Genomic DNA, 22,255 nt, shown 5'->3' with positions numbered 1-22,255 from the left:
CAACCTTGAGCCTGGCGAGATTCGAACCTGCAGTAATTGCAGGCAGCTGTTCTTAATAACAGGGTGCTTTAACCACTGTGCTACCAAGGCTCTTGGTATTGTGTTTTTAATCTTGATTGAATACTGACAATAAGCAAATGCAGGCTTCTAAACTAATATGTTCCTAATGCTTTTTAGACCAACCCATTAATGGAGGCAAATATAAAAGCCAGCATGAAGCAAATTGTTTACGTTTTTCCAATTACGTTACCAGTTATAGATTATGAAGTTTGATTATTCTGGTTTGTGAATAAAACTTATAACAAGCAGCTGCTTTTTCAGTTATATTGTTTATGATCTGGAAGGCCCTAATTTAATATTTCTGCAGGTTTTCTTTCACAACTTTGACAAGATAGTTGGAACTGTAGCATTACAAAAGGCTTTTGAAATCATATAGTACTTAATGCAGAGTCTACAATGAAGAAGGCAGATAAAATATCTTGAAAGGTGATCATCCTGCCCTTGCTTAAATACTTCCCATAAAGTATGGCCTACTTCTTTCTAAGCTGACTCTTTCATTATTGAATAACTCTTATTATTAGTAAGCTTCTTTTTGTGAAGATTTAAAAGCCTTCTTTCTACAATTGCTACTGATATGCCTCCATGCCGAACAAAAGTAAATTTTGTATCTTCTACATTATAAGTTTTTGGAAATCATCCATGTGTATCCTTTAATATTCTCTGCTACAGGCCAAACATGTCCAACTCTTGTTGAGTTGTTCCTCTTAGAACAGTTTACTGTCCTCTCATCATCTTGGTCAATTGTTTTAGTGGTTGGCCTAAAAAGATCCAAAGGAATGACAAAACCATTTAAAATATTTTCACACAGCAGAATTACAAGCAGAATTGGTAATCTGTGATGCTCAAACAGAACAGTTTCCTCTCAGTTGGGCTTTTTTGAGCTTAGAGTCCACCAAAAAGAATGGGCTGCAATTGAGAAGCTTTTATGTGATGTGTTTGGAAAGATGACATTTAGGTGTAAAACAAGCTGGCACCAAATAAGGGGTGTTACTTATTCAGATGAATAAGGATATAAAAAAGGGGATTTCAGCTTCATTTAATCCATAAGCATTTTGCCACTGACTTTTCTGACTTTGCCAGAATTTCCTTCATTGTTTCTTCTCTGCCTGAGAAACCACTGACACAACTCTTACCCCATCCCCTGTTGTGCTGTGAGCCAATATACAAATGCCCTAGTGTTAACATTTATCAAACAGAATAAAAATAGACTGTAATGGGATAAACAATACATCAAAAATCAAATTTAATGGCCCACGAAGATAAAGGGAGAAGAAGATGGTGTTTGAAAGCCATGATCATGGATAACATTTCAGCCACAGAACATTATTAAAATGGAAAAATCTTCATGGTTATAAAGAGTAGGAAAGAACATTTTCTAAACCTCTTTACTGCTATTCAGGGTTCATTCAGTTTGCCTTCTTCCTAGGGTTGAGAGAGAGCAAGTGAAGCAAAATCACTTAATGCCTAGGACTTGCATCTCCTGGTTTCTAGCCAAGTGTCTTTAACCATGACACCAAACTGGTTTCTAATCCTTTATTACAGCTACTAAAAAAGTAAATGAAACTTGACTGCAATGGATGTGTGGATCCAAATGGATACTATGTACAGTATACATTACAGTAGTCATTGTAGAAGTCCATACGGTAGTCATTTGGTCTAGATTAGACCACCAAACACTTGTTCAAGGTAAGACAAATGCTAAGTATTTAATTGCTCATTTAGTTTTGGCCGGAGACTTTGTGAATTTTATGGATTCCACTGAATTATTCACTTGGGAAGAATTCAAGAGTTTCCTTATTACATTACATGTATAATATACAGTTGAAGTGGCAAAGTTTGTAAGGAAAGATTTTTCTATCAGTGATTGAAGTGAAACTGACCAGAAAATTGACAAGAAGGGCTGACTAAGGAAACCCATTTTGTATATTTCAGACCGGTTTATATTGTTCCTTTGTGGCTGTTGGACAACAGTTCAATGTAAATAAAGATTTCCTGTAATCTCACAGTTAGATGTACAGATAGCATGTGCAAACATATCCGATCATGTAATGGGATCTTTTCTCTATGAACGGGATGAATCACCATTAATGTAGAAAAAAACTAGTGGCATTTATACAAATGTATAGAACCTTGGGTGATAGAGACAAAATGAACTGGGAAAGTTATTCACTCTTGTCAATTCCAATCACTCACTGAAACAGAGATGCAACAGACTGAATGTCAAACCAGGTACTACTATTACTACTTTCTGCATTACATGCATTTCCTTTTCCAGAACATCTTGGGACTGCAATGTACACAACGAGATCATTAGAAGAAAGAGTTGAAGGAAAGTAAAGTTATTAGTGCCTATTATGCTTGCAGATGTTTCTGTGTCATAGATATGTGTGTATGTGGTTATATGCATAATGATTATCCTTTGAGAGCTGGATTCAATGAAATTTCATTTTAAAGTATGCTGATCAGTGTACATTTATTCTAGAATAGAATAAAGTTCTATTCTATTCTATTCTATTCTATTCTATTCTATTCTATTCTATTCTATTCTATTCTATTCTATTCTATTCTATTCTTGTTGTGGTCCACCAGTGGCCTACGGAGCTGGCAGCAGAGTCGGACAGTGAGGAGGCTGGGGAGGAGCATGGGCCAGTTCTGGAGTCTGGGGAAGGCTCAGACGAGGGCTGTGCATCGGAGGCAGAGATGGGGCCAGGGCCATCTACGAGTTATGTGCTGATTCCAGAGCCTCCAGAGTCTGACATCAGAGGAACAGGGGGAGCCTGTTCCCAGTGCGCGCATGTGTAGAGCTACCAGAAGGCAAGAATAATTAAGACAAAAGTGGCAACTCAGGAGTAAGGCTTGGAGATGATTGGCCCCTTCCATAAGACATAAAGGTGGAGCAAAGGGTCATGAACCTTTGCAGGAAGCAACTTTATTCGTCCTGGTCGGTTTAAATTCTGAAGCTCCATTTTAACTGTGCTCTGTGCTCCATGTCAAAACTTGCAAAGCTAATTGCCAGTTAGGTCTTTGGCAGCATGTCAAGGGAGATAAAGGTGGGTGCTTATCCTGAAAGACTGTGGCAGACTTCCGTCGGACTCTTTACAAACTATTTGTGACTCATTACGGGCTGTGAATGAACAGAATTCACAGCGATTGAAATAAAAAGAGGGTTTTGGGGACTAATCATGTGCTTTTTACTGGCTCAGGAAGCCTAGGTCAGAACTATTCTATTCTATTCTATTCTATTCTATTCTATTCTATTCTATTCTATTCTATTCTATTCTATTCTATTCTATTCTATTCTAATTCTATCCTATCCTATCTTATCCTATCCTATCCATGCAGATGGAGATGCAGACTGCACAACTGGCATGTAGTTCACAGAAGCACAGAGGCATGGGAACTGTTTCAGAAGGGGTACTCCCTAGTTTTCCAGACAGCAAAAGGAATGCAGGAGAGAATATACTCTTTTTTTAAAAAAAGTTTTTGAGGGGAAAGCGCGAACGCAGTCCCCCACTAGGACAAATTATGCAGTCGAGTTTCCCGCATTTTGGGGAAATCGCAGGGGTCAGCACACCCGGAGTGCAATGGATGAGCCTCACCCTTGGAAAACCACCTTCGTGATCATGGTGTCTCCCCTGCCAGGTAAGTATGAGAGAGAATATACTCTTGATGTAATCTTAGTACAATTTAGCTCTTGGTTGTGTTGGTTGACTTCATTGTTGAAAAGCTGGGTGACCATGTCCATTGGTGTCCATCAGAAACTGGTTCATAATGTTACTTAATAGCTCCACAATAGTCTGGAAGGAAATTTTCAGAAAAGGGCTATAGGATATTATCTTTACCCCTGAAACCATCAACATTTTTATAAAGGACCTGCAGGAGGGAATTGAAGCGTTTCTCATGAAATGTGCAGATGAGCCATTTATGTTGAGAGGCCATCAATATAAAAAAAGCAAAGTCTTGAAAGCAAAAGTACCCAAGTTCTTCCATAATCTAGATTGGTCTGCATTTGCAGTCTTGTGTCCAATTCAAGGCGCTATATTTTAAACTTATTGCTGAGCACATTGTAAGCCGCCCTGAGTCTCCAGAGAAGGGCGGCATATAAATCAAATTAAAAACAAAACAAAACAGAGTGCTACCAAACTGAACTGCATCCAAAGAATAATTCTGAGAAATTCAAAACCAAATCCTGTGGCAGCAGTGGGCAAAATTCAAAAAGTCAGGGGATGTGATTGTTTTAGAATCTTTCAGAAGGCTACAGGAAGTTGTGATGACATCATCAGCAGGGGCTAATTTTGGCTCTTTATTCTCACCTTTCAGTTTGTAAAACATGAAAATTGCAGCACTGATTTTCATCACGAAATGGCCAAATTTCAGACAATTTCAGGCCATAAAAGAAGCCAGGTCTACACCATATTGCAGAATCTGTGGAACAAGCAAGCTTTGATTTTGAAAATACTATCCAAATAGTCACTGAGTTCTGGCAGCACAGTCTTGGAATGATGGTAAGCAAGTTTGAGTACCAGGACATATCATGAAGCACATAAGCTTCAGGTTGTCTATCTCAGTCCTACAAGAAAGAGCTGAAAGACCTTGTTAGCCTGGAGAAGTGAAGATTAATAGCTTTCTTAAGGTATTTAAAAAACTGTCATGTGGAAGATGAAGTAGAGCTCTTTTCTATCACTTCAGGGAATGGAACTAGAATCAATAGACAGGAACTGCAAGAAAACATTTTGGTTAAATATTAAGATAAACTGTCTAAGTTTAGACAGAACTAGCTCAGCAATAGAACAGAGTACCTTATGGGTTTAGGTGGGAAAAGCCTCCACTTCTCTTGGCATATTTAAACAATGGCTGGAGACTCATTTGCCATGGCTTGCAATGCAGATTTTGCAATAAATGATGGATTGGATTAGATCAATGTTTCTCAACCTTGGCAACTTGAGGATATGTGGACTCTGAGAATTCCCCAAATAACATGCCGGCTGGGAAATTCTAGGTCTTGAAACCCACATGTTTTAAAGTTGTCAAGGTTGAGAAACACTGCACTAGATGATATCAAGAGTCCCTTCCAATTCAGTGATTCAATATTTCTGTAGCTCTGAAGCATTCTCAGGCTTTGAGCTGATTCTGTCTAGGCAGATGGATCACTGGATATCAAATCTAATGGGCATCCTATTTCTTCTGGGATTTTCCCAGAAAATGTGGTTCATTGTCTCTTCTGAAGTTGCCACTCACTCCAATAACACTGTAAATGTGGATCCATGTTATTTTTTTGGGGAGATGCTTAAAAGATTTTGTCTTATAGAATTGAAAGTTGTTTGGTAATTTATATTTCACTGAACGCAACATCAGTGTAGTATGATTAACTAGATATTTTAGCAAATTGCTTATGTCACCTGAAATTTTTCCTTCAGGGCTTTGAGATTCTATGGATTGAGGAATCAGTACTCTAGGAACCTGCTTCCTCACAAACCTTTCATTGGCTGAAGAGGTGGTGATTCAACTAGATTCCCATCGGTATAATTTTTGATGTATAGAATGTGAGGAGCTGGTATTGGAAACTGACCCTAAGTGTACCCATGCTGGGATGTGAATGGGAAAATGTAGGATGGTGAGATTGGATAAAAGTATATAAAGCATATGGCCAGACATGACAAGTGTCATGACAATAACATCTGAAGAACCAGAGTTTCCCCACCTAATGGTTTCAATGGGCTTTTATCTCTTCACTGGAGTGGAATACAAACATAGTTTAAAGTTCTAAAGTGCGGCAGATTTAGGGAGAAATGTGTGGCCTTTCTTTAATTCAGGGATTTCTGTCTACACGCACAATAAAACATGATTGCCAAAAAGGGGAATGTTCATTTTTGCATGCAAAGGCAGTACACCTGAACAGAAATGATGAGAATTAACAACAGGAGATCCATCTCACTATCCATTCTCCTTCTGAACTTGCCTGAAGCATCTGGCTGTCCAGCACCAGTAGAGAAAGTGTTGGGAGAGATGGATCATTAATCTGACAGCAGGGCCATTATCTTGTTCTGTTCTTCATTTGCTACAAAACAAAATAGCTGTGCGGGAGCAAAATCATTTCCTAGAACTCTCATTTTTTCTCTTCCACATAAACAAACACACACACACACACACACGTGTGTGTGCAGGCACAGAGTACCTATAAATAATTATAGGATTGACTTGTGTTTAGTACACCATATTATTCAATATTATCTGCTTATAAATAAGAAAGGTGTCATATATTCCTAATATTAAAAAAAATCTTCAGTTCGGTTTCAGTTTGGAAATTAATTGTTTTTGCCTGGATATAGTTTATCAGAGTAAGAAGGTGCTGGAAATGTCATGCAGGATGAGCTTGATTGTTTCCAACCTTTGGGCAAAACTAAGAAGATACAGTGCCTTGTTCCATTTTCATTATTTGGAACCAGATGATCATTCCACAGTAAGCAATCTCTCCAGATGTATCAGATTACAAATCTCATTACTAGCTAACAGGATCAAGATCTAAATTGTTGGGAAAAGGCACCTGGTTAAAGAATTTATCTAATAACAGAACATTTCAGGGCACTCAAGCTCCTCCATATCAAAAATGTTGGATCTTTTGATTTCCTGTTTTTGATTCCATTCAGATGCCCAGTAAACCTTGCCTGGTTTCCCCAAATGTAGTTTTTGGCATTCTAGATATTCAGTCTGCCAACTTTTTCTCCTCATATGTATCTCTCTCATCCCTTACTCACACACTCATTCTGATACTACCAATGTGCACATGCCATGTATAAACACTGCAGGAAAGCAAGCTTCAAATAATTATGTGCATCACTGAATTAAGCCTCTTTTTCAGCTTTAAATAGCAATGGTATAGCAAAGAAATTTGCTTGTGATTTTCTGGATCTGAGGAACCACAGTGGAAATTAGTTTTCAAATGCTGGTTCTGACTAAGTATCTCTGTTTGAATTATTCCCTCCCTTGACCTAATCTGTCTGGACTAATTATGAAATTAAATGTTTACTCTGTGGGTGAATATAATAAAATGTATCATTTTATTCATGTATATATTAATTCAACGTATATAGTTCAAACCAGTGACTCTGGGCAATCAAATAACAGTCACGAGAAAATATAATTGTCAGTGTCAGTATAACTAGAAATGGGACCCTTCACACACTAAAGACTGGAGGCCCAGGTACATAGCCAGATTTTCAAAGTCTTCTGAAAGGCAAGCAAGGTTGGTGCCATCCTAATTTCAGGAGAGAGGATGTTCCAGAGCAGTTATTGTAGAAAAGGCAAGCTTCCTGGTGCCCCCAGAGAACATTCTGACATTGTCTAGTTGCACCCAACCAAACTTCATAAACGTAGAAGCTTCCTTAATATAGATATTGGGGTGCAGGACTAAATGCAGTTCTTCCCCCCCCCCAACAAGCATACTCACAAATCTGAAAAGATATGAGTCTGAAGAGCAGTCAAAACAAATTTAGGAAATGTTTTGCTACTACGAACAGGAATGCATGCATGTATTTATTTAGCAAATTCACATAGCTGCCCATCTCATAAAAAGTAACTGAAAATTTACAAGCAGAATAATAGTCAAAGCAATATCATAATATAACCCCCACATCAGATATAAATAACAACAAAATGAAAAACAAAAACAAAGGAATGAAAACTTAAAGGAACCCCAAGATAGCAACAGGACAGCTATCTTTTAGCTTCATTCAATCATTTTGCCTGCTCTCCATGAGATCCCCGGGCTTAATGGAAAAACCACATTTTCAAGATTTTCTGGAAGGCTAACAGAAATAGGGTTAATCTCACCTTAGGTGGGAGATTAAGCGGGATGTGGTGGCTCAGTGGGATGCGGTGGCTCAGTGGCTAAGAAGCTGAGCTTGTCAATCGAAAGGTCGGCAGCTCAGCGGTTCAAATCCCTAGTGCCGCGTAATGGGGTGAGCTTGTTACTTGTCTCAGCTTCTGCTAACCTAGCAGTTCGAAAGCACGTAAAAAATGCAAGTAGAAAAATAGGGACCATCTTTGGTGGGAAGGTAACAATGTTCCATGTGCCTTTGGCATTTAGTCATGCTAGCCACATGACCACGGAGACATCTTCGGACAGCACTGGCTCTTTGGCTTTGAAATGGAGATGAGTGCTAGAGTCGGGAATGACTAGCACATATGTGCAAGGGGAACGTTTACCTTTACCTTACACTTTAGGTGGAATAATAATTGTAAGGGCTATAATAGAAAAAGTGTGTCTCTTGGGTCCCACCAGATGGATTTCCTTAGCAAAAATAACTCTCTGGTTGGGTCTGAAGGGATGGATAGATATAATTGGGAAGAGGCCCTCAGATAACTTGGTCCCATGCCATGTGAGGCTTTAAAAGTCAAAACCAGTATCCTGAATTGTACTCTGAGATAGATTGGCAATCAATTCATCTTGTGAAGCAGAAGTGTATCATGTGCCATCTCAGAGGCACACATAACTGTCCAAGCAACCCTATTCAGCATCACACAAAGTTTCTGGATGCTTTTCAAGATCAGTCACATGTAGAGTACATTACATGTTATTACTTACATAATTTCCATTCTGGAAGTTTTATTTGTTGAGGTTTTACATGATCCAGTGACGTCTTCAAGCCCAGTTTTATCTCTAAACACTGTGCTGAGTTCGTGTAACTCTCAGAGCTTTCTCGGGATTCTTATAGATTAATCTCTTTATGATTTGCCTATTGTTATGCTGCATAGCTTGCAGTTTCCTGCGTCTTTCTTTCCTGCTTTTTGGTGATTTGCCTTGTTCCAGCCATCAGACAATTTACCCATTTTGGGAGGGATTTCTCAAAAATTAATACATAAAAGTCTGGCCTACTGTTAACAATTTCCTTTAAGGCTCTAGGAGACAATTCTTTTTTGGGCTTAACTGGTTTAAGCTGATTCAACGTAAATAGAAAAAAAAATATTTCTGAATGCAATTCAAAGTGCTGGTTAACACCTATAAAGTCTTACATGTTACAAGACTGGGTTACTTGGGGACTGACTCTTCCCAAAGGTATCTGCTTTTCTATACTCTCTAATGGAGTGGGATATGCTTTTCTGAACAATGTCATCTGGTAGGATCCAGCTTTTCCCATTGCAGTGCCTGATTCCTGGAATACAGCTGGCTGGGTTCCTGATAGTCTTCAGAAAGTAGTACAAATTTGGATTTTTCTTGTGTTTTGATAACAGGGTAAATGGAGCTTCCCAAGTAGAGATAGATATGAATCTGATTTTGTGGTTGCCTGTTTAAATCATAGGATTATAAACTGTTTTTTTTTTAAAAAAAATTGCTTTGGTTTGTATATTTGGGCAAGCCATATAAATTGAATCAATTAATTAATCAATTTCTATTCCACTTATGTCAGTTTCAAGCTGCAGTCCTGCTCTCCCCCTCCCATTTTCATTTCAATGGAAAACAAGATGCCCACCCGCAGGACAAAGCTTGATCAAAAGTATTGCCTTTCTTTACCACCATTGTTCATTGAGCAAGTATTCTTTTCTATTTATTTTCAACATAATCTCAAGAAAGCTGTTTCCGTAGTTTTCAGTGACTCAGCACATTTTTTTTCTTGACATCAGATTTACAATCTCAGACTATTTTTCTTGGTGTTCAGCCTTGTTTTCCTGTTCCTATCTGTGTCCTTGTTTGTTTCCAGATGTTTCACTAATCTTTAAATACCATGATAGGAAAAGAGGTCCAGGCAGATATGAATATGTATCTGGTAGAATGGCAGTTCTTTAAATAGTTGGCACAGATGCTGTTAGCTTTATCTTTGTGCTAGGGGTGTTCTTAATTCGCTTTTTGTTTTTTTAATTTCAAAGGCGCAATCATGCTGAAAACTCTCTCCCCCCATTTAATAAGCAAAACTCAAATTCATCTAACAACTCATATAACTTTATTACAGAACCTGCCTGCTCCAACTTTGGGATTTGTTTTGTTTTGTTTTTTCAATAGGCAACCTATTGAAGAAAAAATCTCCACATAGAACAACATTCCCCAAGGAAAAATGGTTATTATATTTTTATATTGATATGCAAATCTTAATGGTTTTAAAAAACATATACAGCTCATAAACCAGAAATTCTTCCACTCATGAAAAATTCAGCAGTGCTTTAAAAGGCAGTTTAATCCAAGGATATGAACGAGAAGTGGAATACCAGGTTCAAAAGATCTATTTACATTAACTGGCTCATTGCAAATGAAAAATGTTATTATATATTATCTATGCACAGCTTCTCTCTCTCTTAATTTAATATGAGGCAGTAATATAGAGTTCTGGCTTATAAGGTAAATTTATAAAAACAATTGCTTCAGGTCTATAATTCTCATCAGCTGTGCCAAATATGGCCAATCATCAACAGACATAAGATCTTGTAATCTGTAATCTGTGAAGAACTTCTGCATTCTATGATTTATGCAAAAAAAGTATGTCCCTTTCAAGTAGAAAAAGGGAAGGAGTGAATTAAATGAGTTCTCCCTCATTTGAGGGAGAACCATAAGAATGGGGAAATTATTGTGGAAGGCATTCTCAAAATGCAAGTTTGATGGTTAAGACCAGGGGTCCTCAAACTATGGCCCATGGGCCGGATACGACCCACTGAAGCCATTAATCCGGCCTGCACAGTACCACAAGGCTGCCCCACCCACATTGTCCCACCTACCTGCCAGCCTCCACCTGCCTTCTGAAGTCTAAGGAGGCCAAAAATGGGATTTGCGGAGGCCCCAAGAAGTCAAAAACGCCCCCCCCCCAATTTTGGCCTCCCCAGCCTCCAGAAAGAGAGGGGGGAGGGAGAGAGACACACACAAACAAACAGAACCCAAGGCAACCACATCCCTTCACTAACCTGCTTTCCACCTCCAGGAGCATAACAAATTAAAGTTTAATTTGTGTGTATTGTTTAATGGACTGCTAAATTGTCCACCCAGTCACATGACCACCTAGCCACACCCACCCAGTCACATGACCAACTAGCCACACCCACCCAGTCACATGACCAACTAGCCACGCTCAACCAGCAGGTCCAGCCCTCCAACAGTCTGAGGGAACATGAATTGCCCCCCTGTTTAAAAAGTTTGAGGATTCCTGGTTAAGACCCTGTCTTTCAGTTAGCATACATTGTCCTAACTATTAATCTTGCAGGATGCCTCCCCCAGAAGTTCCCTTAACTCTCAGTTGTGCAAAGGAAATTACAAAAAGAGCTGAGAGGTCTTAAGAACAGTAGCCATCATCCAGTAGTAGTGAATTATATGGCTGTCTTCTTAATCCCCCTTGACTATTGTAGGATATTGGGGATAGTTGTGTCTTACAAGCTTGTAGCTTGCATATGCTGTGTAAGATCTTGACAGTAAGTTGCCCATTTACGAAGATCATCTTTATCTGGTATGGCTTAACCATCAAAGAAATGACACAGAAACCCCAGCAGGTGATTGGATTTTGTTTTGATTACAAGACAAAATGCATGTCTGAAAGGCCAAACTATTCCCCTTTCAATAAACTTAGGGTTCCTCTTATAGTTACATTGCTTTTTAAATGATTAAACAAACAGCTCTTGTCATTTGAGATGGGAGGAAGATCAACTGCCTTATTTGCACTTCTGTGGCAGGCCTCGTCGAAATGTTGCCAAGATACTCTCAATCTTACACGGGAAAAGACCCGAATACACCAAAACTTGTGTGTGTGTGTGTGTGTGTGTGTGTGTGTGTGTGTGTGTTTGTTTTAATATCTGCAGAATGAAATGTCAACTTTTGCAGTGATGGAGGCTTCCCATCTTCAGATTGTATTCTTTTCAAATAAAAAAAATCAAAAGGCTTCCTTATTCAGCTAAATACTGATTCCCAATTTCAGCAAAGATCATATGCATGCTTCTATAGATGAATGTGAATAGTAACAAAGCTTTCAGATGCTGATTGAAATGTTGGTTTTGATGACTCTCTCTTTCTCCCCCCCATCTTGAGTCATCACAATTCCATCTTGCTTTGCTTTGATTCTCACTCAGTGTTTCAAACTGTCTTTCTCTGCTTCCTTATTTGAATACACAATTGAGTAGTGATCTCAAGCAAACTTCATTTTCTACACTCCACAATCACAGTGTGCCTTCCATATACAGTACATATGTGCATATGCTTGTTGCTGCATTTCATTCATACACTTGCCTAAGAATAGCAATATACTGTAGAGCAGAGCAAATCAAAATGACCAGAATCATAGGGCAGCTAGCTAATAGTGTTTTTTTAAAAAAATCTCTTTGGTAATCTGCCACAAACTATAGTACAATTTGGAATTTTTGCTACAGTGGAAGGTGGGAAAGAGATGGAAAATTATCAGGGGTGAAATCCAGCAGGTTCTGACAGGTTCTGGAGAACCAGTAGTGGAAATTTTAAGCAGTTCGGAGAACAGGCAGCAGAAATTTTGAGTAGTTTGGAGAACCAGCAAATACCACCTCTGGCTGGCCCCAGAGTGGGGTGGGAATGGAGATTTTGCAATATCCTTCCTCTGCCATGCCCATCAAGCCACACCACACCCACCAAGCCACACTCACAGTAAAAAAAAAATTGATTTCACCACTGAAAATTATATATTTTGGTTGTGATAGATATAGCAGTGCTAAATGATAGCAACATCAGAAAGAATGAGTATGTGAAAAGTACCAGGGCTTAAAGGAGGAACTAGAGAGAATGTGGAAAGTAAAGACCAAAGTGCTCCCAGTGGTAGTAGGAACACTTGGGGCTGTGACTCTGAAACTGGGAGAGTTGTTGCAACTGATCCCAGAGACAACATCCAGAAGAGTTCAATGCTTGGAATAGCTAAGATACTGCACAGAACCTCAAGAGTTTTTATGGTTTCAACTCCAGAGCCCCTAGTAGAAGATCTGAGTTTGAGAAAGACACATACGTAAGGGAAGGGAATTTAAACACATACACACAATCATCTCTCTTTAAGTACATCACTTATACTTATTCCTGTTATACAATGACCTTGGCTTAGCAAAATATTTCTTAATTCTGAGCTTTTTGTAGTTCAACAGTATCCCTTCCTCCTTTATTTAATTAGTATTTTGTTTGGTTATCTTCTTTTGTAGATAGTTTCATTTTAGCTTACCGAGGAGGACTAAACCTTGATCATACTTTTTGTTTCTGACTCCTGGACTGTCCTTTCCAAGTCAACTTCAATATTTTTGCCCCCTAGGCACAGTCTGTTTTTCAGATCTCTCTTTCTAATCCTGCCTGCTCCTGTTGAGTCTTCAGTTATGGATTCTTCTTTCCTCCAGGGATCATCTATCCAACTTTGGTTGGTTTCTTCCAGTAGTTTTAGTCCATGCTCCTTGGCTCATGCATCATCTCCAGTCCACATGGCACAAACATATTGGTCTCCTTTGTCCCAATGGTGAAATGTAAAATTTGTTACTACTGGTTCTGTGGGTGTGGCTTGGTGGGGGGTAATGTGACTGGGTGGGCATGGCAAACTTTTTTTTTTTTACTACTTTTAAAAGCATTTTTTCTACAACCTCTTCGGCTGAAGAGGTTTTAGAAAAAATGTTTTTAAAAGTAAAAAAAAAAAAGCCTCTGATGATCGCATGGCTCAGCTAGGCATGGGGGGTGGGAGGGATTTTTGCTATCAGTTCTCTGAACCACTGGCCACCATCACTACCGGATCGGGCGATCCGGTTCGAACCGGGAACATTTTACCCTTGCTTTGTCCCCAAAATCTGACTCTTACATTTTTTTTTGTAAAATGTGGATATGTCTGCTCAAAGGTACATTAATCTGAGATTGTGTCTTGCAATATACATGATTCTTTGTATAAAATTGGCAAACAGATAAAAATTCTAATCTTGAAACCAATTACTACCCAATGTCCATCAGGACATATCAGTCTGCACATGCTGGAACTTCATTCATTAGCCAAAGAAAAGGAATTCCATCTGTTACAATGTCCTTTAGTGGAAAAAAGCCAGTACTCCTTTACTCCCTTCTGCTTCTTGGAGAGAATTATGAGGATAACTAAACAGTTTATTGACTGAAATACAGAATAGTTCAAAATGCAGTCATTTAATGTATTGAAAAGAAAGAAAAAAATAGGAATGCTGAATTTTTGTGCAATAGTACAAAACTATATCTGAAGGAGTCTGATCACAGATATTTGTGCTAACAAGGAGTATTACACTATCTGCATCTGATACAAAATGATATATTAAATACATTCCTGTCCATGTAGTAATAATTACTTTGGATAAAAAATAATTTATCTCCACAATTCAATTATCTATTTAACTTCTGAATATATTTACAAAAATTGTCTGTGAGAAATGCTAAAAAAGTAGATTTTTGTTTAATTTATGACTTCTTTTTTGCTGTCACGTAAGAACTTAATCAAAAGACAGATGGATGAACAACATTTGTCAGTTAGCATTTTTGTGAACCGTGAGTGAAAGGCTGGGTCCAACAAACAAGCAAGCAAAAAATATGAGACTGTAAAAATATGCAGAATTTTTATAGCAAGAACAATGGCTAAAACAGAATAAGATTTGCATTTAAAATGGGGAAGGTGAAATAAAAATGGGAAGAGAGAGTGCTAAACACACCATCTTGAGGTTCTAAATTAAAGACTCAATACAAACCAAATAAATACATTTCAAATGTGTTCATTGCAGATATAGTTAGAACTAAGGGAGTTGAGAATAAAAACTTTTCCTGGCTGGGAATATGTCAGAACAACAAAATGATCCTTATGACTTCCAGAAGTGAAGGTGGCTCTGTGAATGTGGAGTTAACAACCTTGGTAAAGATGAAGCAACTGGTGAGTAGACCAGATCCTTGGAATCCCTTCAGATAAAGAGAGGACAGGAGGTCATCCTCATGTGCTCTGAATAGCTGCTTCTCATGAGGAGACCATAGAAAAGTGGTTTTTCACAGGCACAAGGAGGTACAAGGAGGTGATAAGATTAAACATCTTGCTTGCAACCACAACCAAATTTTAAAGGACACTGAGTTCACAAACCTCACTTTCTAATCACTTGTGGAAATTGCTTATTAAGTTTGGAATAACAAGTTTAAAAATGCCAGTTAAGTCTGCTTTCAATCCCGAATGAAAAAGAATTTTAATAACAAATTTAAGAATTTAGCATACTTGAAATAAGCAGCAAAGATTTTGATCTTAGAAAATTGTAAACAGATAAGGAGATTGAAATAAAATTGGGATACTGAATCTTTTACAATAAGATTTTGGAATTAATTATAAATTTATGGAAAATAAGTTCTATTTTGGTTTTTACAAGATAAAACAAAGATAAGCAATTTCATGATTTCAAAAACTGGACACCAAAGGGGACTAAAGTTTTTAGGTGGAGGAAAGGTTTACAAGCCTGAAAAATATTGCAAAAATATTATAACAATGAAAATACTAAAGAAGACTTTTGAAAAATGGAGTCAGAAATAAGTAGCCACAATATCAACAATGTGTGATAGAATATAGTAGGGTGAATTCCCAGGAAAAGATGATTCTTTCCAGAGGAGGAAGAGGTAACTAAGTCCACTTATTTTGTGTGAGAGAAAGAGGGTGATGAATAGTTCCCAAATAGTTCCCAGAGCAAATGCTTGATTGGATAGCAATAGCACTTAGACTTATATATCGCTTCATAGTGCTTTACAGCCCTTTCTAAGCAGTTTACAGAGTCAGCATAGTAGAAAGCTTCAGTTTGGCAGGATTCTTTCTATAGCTGTGGAACAATAAAGAATTCCACTTGGAAGATTCACCATGTGTCTTGAGCCTAACCTAATGTCATTAATGATGTTCACTTCTATGGACAGGCTATGTTCAAAAGATGGTTTTGAAAAAATGAGTTGTAGAACAAATGTCATTTGACAAGATAGAGATGGTATTGAAAGTGGATTTACAACTGACAAGCAAGCTAAGAGAATGACTTATAAAAGAAAGTGGCACTGGTTTTACAAAAGAAACTGGCTAAGATGTAGAACTTTATGCAATGGAACAATAAATAAGTGAGAAATAAATCCTATGACATATATGAATGAATTAAAAATTAAGACTGTTAGAAGTGAAAAGAAGGAATATAAAATTGGTTTATTTGATCAAGGTTGAAATAAGATATATTGTTAGTTTTGGCACCTTTAATGGAGTTTCTGCTGACTCCAGTAGGGTCAGCAGAAAAGATGACTGCTTTTTTTTTCATAGATAAAAAATGGAATATGGATGACGAGATAAATGTTGGTAATCATAGAGTGGTTGAAAAGTCACTAACTTTGGGATGAAGGTTGGAAGTCACTTCTTTATATATTTATTTTTTCTTTCTTTATATTCTTACTTTTTACTGTACTTTTTATTCCTTCTTTCTATTTTCTTTTCTTTAACTTTAGTTTGTATTAGATTTTACTATTATAAACCAAAATTGTTAATAAAATTATGTGCCAAAAAACAAAACAAAAAGGTGAAGCTAGGAAAATCAGCTATAAAAAATGGCTCTATCATAGTTCCTCTGCAGTTCTTTTTTCAAAAAGAGAAGATGTGAACGCCTGACCATATTTCTTCAGCAGAACAAAGCAGTACAGTTTTTGTATTTGGCAACGTATGACCAACTTATCAGTTATGCACTTCCATAGAACATCATTCTGCAATTGGAAGTCTCCCGGAAAACAAAAGCCCCAAATTCATGCTGCACACAGGAGCCACAATGTACCATTAAAATTCATGAACACTAACTTCCACATAATAGTGAATTTAAATGCAGTGTCAAATTTACTTAGAAGGCTAGTATCAAGCTTTTTGTTATTCTCAGATAGTTCTCAGTTTCTAAATATGCACTTAACTATCTCTTCCTCTCTCTCTCTCTGCTCCTCCTATCTTAATTAGCTTCACTTTATAGCAGCAAGAAAGGAGCAGTTGTTTTATTTACTAAAGTATTACCCACGTCTTTATGAATTGGAAGACTTATTAAAAGAACAAAAACAGTCATTGGAGCACTTGACTTGAAACAAAATGGAATGGAATAACTGATTTTGTCCCAGGCTCATGAAAAAAGTGACAAATATAGAGATATATAGGCTTAGACAAAATATTGAGGTTGGCGTATTTTGAGTTTGGAACATCTTGCATACTTCTAGTACTAAAATGCTCATTAAAAAGATATGCCTTATATCTTGGCAGTCGCCGCAGATAGCTAGTTAGTTGCAAGCAAACAAATGAGCCAAAGATCTTCATGAAGAAATAATGAACTCAAGATAACCACTGTATCTCCTGCAATTCATTCCCTTCTGGGATGCACGTGATTGCTCAATTTAGGAATCTCACAATTCCCACAAGCAATCTTTAGACATAACAAGTCAGGCAACTGATTCTCTTCATTTATTTTTTTCCTCCTCTCTCCTATTCCTCAAAGATGGGAGAGGCCTAACCTGGATGAGGTAACCAAGACTATTGCAAATAAAGATCTCTTTCCCCCATTTCCTCAAGGAATCAATTCTTTAGAGGCAATACATCCCATTCAGCAGTTTCTAAGAAATCAACAGAGCAGAGTGTGTTAGGTATTAAACAGAGAAAAAATATAGTACCACGGAAACAGAATTGTAGTAGCCACTTGAAAAGCTTCGATAGGGATCTTATGAGGAAGATGAGTGGTTAAGAACTTTGAAATATATGAATAAATAAAAATAAATAAATAGTAGAGGCAACTTTAAAGAGTTACTTTCTCATAATTAATGCTGAGGTCACCAACAGTTGCCTGTTATTTTTTTATTTAAAATATGTATATGCCTCCACCCCTATTTTATGCACTATAATCCTGGGCAGCTCATAAATATCAAGAAAACATAAAAACCAAACAATCTCTTGGTGCCCCAAAACAATACTTCCACAAACATCAGCATGCAATTTTTTTGGGCTTCAGTCAATGTGTTCAGGAAGAGTGAAGTATTGTCCTATAAATGTGGCAGAATGGCCAAAGATCAAGAATTACTCCAAAAGTTCTTGTGGGCTTCAAGGAATCTATATTTACTAAAGATATTACAATGCAGTTTTCAATTAGGAAGCATAATTTGGGATGGCCAAATCTCCCATTATGGTCAATTTCTGTTCCTTATCTTAAATCTTTACATTCCACTTCCACTGGCAGGAAAGCTAAACAACCGTGAGCATAAGAAGTCGTCCACCTTGAATCCCTCTCTAGATCTTTTTGAATCGCTTCTTTTCATCTAAAATATGAGCGCTCCTCATCTGCAGTCTATATAAATTTCATTCATCTAGTCACTGATAATGTAAAATATCACAGACCCCAGGCAGCCCTGTGGATTTCTCCTTGAAAGTTCCCTCTAAGCTGTAGGGGAGCTGTTAATAAGTACTTTATGGGAACAGTCAGAGAAATCAAGGTGTTGAATTACATTATTTTTCAAACTGGGTTATAGGATTACCTACAATCTCTTTTGCTTTTCAACAGAACAGAATAAGATGTACTAGAAAATGAGTACATCTTGTGGTATTCTGAGGTCTATGTTGAAGATAAACAAGGTCTTAAGATAATATTTATTTTGGACTAAAGAAGAGGGTTAAGTAAAATTCATACAAAATGCTAATTAAATATCTGCAGACATATACCTGTACATTTCAAAAGATAATCTAATAGGATTGGAATTAAGAGCCTTGATAGTACAGTGGTTTAGTGCACCCTGTTATTAACACAGCTGCCTGCAATTTCTGCTGGTTCGAATCTCTCCAAGGCTCAAGGTTGACTCAGCCTTCCATCCTTTCTAAGGTAGGTGAAATGAGGACCCAGTTTGTGGGGGCAATAAGCTGACTTTGTATAAAATATACAAAAGAATGAAGGCTATTGCTTAACGCATTGTAAGCCGCCCTGAGTCTCCGGAGAAGGGCGGCATATAAATCAAATTAAAAAAAAAAAATGGCACCATATCTTCAAACAAGATGTAAAGCACTTGACTTCAGATTAATGCAGGTTGTATAACATTTATTACTGTTTAATACCATAAGGAGAACCATAAAGCTTATTCCATAGGCAATTTTCCTGCTGTCTAGAGAACACAACCCTATCATTGAGGGTAATATTATTAACTCATATAATAATGTTGCCAGAATAGATAGGACAGAATTGATATTGAGTCTCCCTCAGGGTTTGATTCCACTTATTGATATCACTACTCTGTTGGTCTGTTGTTGCTACTTAGGAGCTGTTTATAGTATCCTTGAATTACACTATTGGTTCTTCAGGCATGTTCTCTTGTTCAGTGCAGAAGTCCAACTTAAAGCACCCCAGATGTGACTCAAGGGTGACTCAAACCTTTGCATGAATACATCCCATGAAAAAGAGATATCAGCTCTCTGAGTAATTTTAGAATGAGTGATTATAATAAGCAAAAACAGATTCTAAACAAAAGATTCTGTTATCATCTACAATGATCTGGAGAACATAAATGATATATGACAGTTATTTTCCATGTTTATTAATAGCAGTTAAACCACACTTGAATGATTTTATCGGGGAACTGTCTGTGATAACAAGTAGAATTCTATTCTGTTCTAAGTTTGTCTTGAAGTAGATTACTCTAGGAGATATATCATCATCCAACGTAGCACATGCTCATCATCTATCACCAATGTCTCCAACACTTTTCATTAGATGAAGTGGCAGCTATCAACTGAAAAGAATAAATGGACACAAATCACAAATGGCAATATAAAAAACCAAATGTAATTCTCCAAGACACTTGGTCACAAACCTCATGGTGGCCAACCTTGCAATAGTTGACTTGAACTAGTACAAGGGAAAGCAAAAACTGGCACAAGGCCAGCTAGATGACCTTGAGCCAATCACACATTCTCATTCTTAGCAGGCAATGTCAAAGCACTTTTGAAAACTTGCAAAAAACAAACTAACCTGTAGAAACTTGTCCAGGCATTGCTCGGTGTCAACACCTTCCAATACATAAATTAATCAAAAACATATTTGCATCAGTTATGATATATTACCATTTGTATGATGTCATTGCATATGTGACATAATTTGGATATTATCCTGATTTCTGACTGATGCTGGTCTCCCTTCAAACCTACCTGACCTTTCCTGAGCCTGTCCAATGGATTGTTGATGTTAGAAAACAAATATAGAATTAATGATAACTGGTTTTATTTTGTTGATTGCATTGTAACGATCTTGAAGTGAATTTATCTCAGTTTGCCCTATCTGTGCAAATGGTGCTTTAGTGTGGGGCAAAGGAATGTAAGGGTAAAAATCTAAGATTTGTCCCTCACTATAAGGTTTAAAGTGTATAATCAAGTGTTGGTTAAACCAAGCTAAATTATCCTTATGGTCATGAGGGCTCTAAAGTTTGCATTTGTATAGAAAAGGTTATGTTGAAGCCATACAAATATCAGAAGATATTGATCTTCTGGCAGATGAAATGCAGTGCTTTTGTTTGGTGTTCCAGGGCACCTCTTTCTAGAATACACTGCATTACCCTTGTCCATGTATTTTTCTCATTTCTTTCTCCTTCAGCTGAAGAGCAGATTTGAAGAAACAAGCCCAAATCTGATCATTCATTCTCTCTCACAGGCTAATGGGCACTAAACCATAGCACAAATGCTTTTGTGTGTCTCTTAATTTCCAAAATTGCATTGAAATAAACACTATTTTTTGAACAAATGCAATCTGTCTCTTTCCTGTTTCATACCTGTTTTTATTTATTTACAGAGCCCTTAAGCAATTCATGTCAGTTTTAAAAATCCTGTTAGTAATGACTTTTCTATTGATTTTCAGATGACTGTTACATCCTGTTTCCTAAAATCTTGTTGTAAATAGTGGTTACCATGACAAGGTGCTCTGTATTTCTACCATAAATATTGGCATCTGTTTTTAATCATTATTACTTCCATAAATCTTGTATACTTTTTCCCCACTATACTTATTCATAGAAAGTTGCAAACTTAACTTTGTGGACTGATCAGGCTAATCAAGACCACAGACCACAAGCAGATTTAAATTAATTTTGTGGCATGGAAAGCAGTAATAGATGTAGCTTTCTGAACAGTCCAACTTAGAGTTAAAAAAATTCATGTAAAATGATTTCTTAAAAAATAATACATGTATTATTGCCTAAATTTTGGGCAATGATAGTCTGGTTCATTGGATACATATTATAAACATAATTTGTGGGGAAAGAAGAAGGAAGAGCAAAGACATGGATGGACAAGAGAAACTGAGTTACTTATTGATGGTGACATAATGGCATGAATTAGGTCTTGCATAAATAAATTACTAATGTGATATATTCATCATCGTCTTTTAACGACCCCTTAATCCCTTGCGGGGTGGACTCTGGGCAACTGAATGGAGCTAGCAGAATGTTTTAATGGTTGGATGCCCTTCCTGTTGCCAATGTGGAGTTTTGGAGTTTTTGCCCAGAGAGAGAAATATCTGCCTGTAACTACGATAGAACTCACAGCCTCCTGATTGTGAGGCAAGAGCTCCACCTTAGGCCACCACACCACTCCACTAATGTGATATATTGATCCATGAAAACAATCATTTAATTGCCCAAAAGGTTGATAGTCCTGGTATGCCAGCCCCAATCCAGCTGAATGGTTAGTGGTTATACCATGGAGATGGAATAAAATGGGATGGAGCTCTTCAAATGACTAGTGCTGTTTTACACTTTTGTGGCTAATGATGGTTGTGATCCTTGCTAGCAGGTGAAGTTGGGTGGAAAGGGCTAGGGAGCCATGTTGTCCACTGGTTCCTGCCCAAAACATATCCCTTATTAAATCTTTAAGAATAACTGGCTTTTTTTTTGCTGTGGCACAATGCAACTCAGCTATGTTGACAGTGCAATTGATGCCACTATACTTTTCTGCCAACAAGACGTCTTGAAGGCTTTCTCAGATTGGAAAACATGAACCACAATGAAAGTTTCAGAGAGATTGGGATGTGTGTGTGTCAGAGGTGGGTTTCAGCAGGTTCTGACCAGTTCTGGAGAACCGGTAGCGGAAATTTTGAGTAGTTCAGAGAACCGGTAGTAAAAATTCTGACTAGCCCGACCCCATCTATTCTCTGCCTCTCAAGTCCCAGCTGATTGGGAGGAAATGGGGATTTTGCAGTATCCTTCCCCTGGATTGGGGAGGAAATGGAGATT

General features: G+C 37.5%; 1 non-coding gene across 1 annotated transcript; it reads right to left on the bottom strand.

Moving 5' to 3' along the window:
• Nucleotides 1-3,545: 3,545 nt before the first annotated feature.
• LOC139309164 (U1 spliceosomal RNA) lies at nt 3,546-3,710 on the bottom strand. Its single transcript, XR_011599821.1, has one exon. It is a non-coding gene; the product is annotated as a U1 spliceosomal RNA (small nuclear RNA).
• Between the last annotated feature and the right edge of the window lie 18,545 nt (nt 3,711-22,255).

Source organism: Pituophis catenifer, unplaced genomic scaffold (genome assembly GCF_029215685.1).
Source record: "Pituophis catenifer annectens isolate HBS135680 unplaced genomic scaffold, rPitCat1.0.hap2 SCAF_1, whole genome shotgun sequence".
Classification (NCBI taxonomy): domain Eukaryota; kingdom Metazoa; phylum Chordata; class Lepidosauria; order Squamata; family Colubridae; genus Pituophis; species Pituophis catenifer.
Note: the sequence above shows the minus strand (reverse complement) of the source record. Positions and strands in the feature narration are given on the sequence as shown.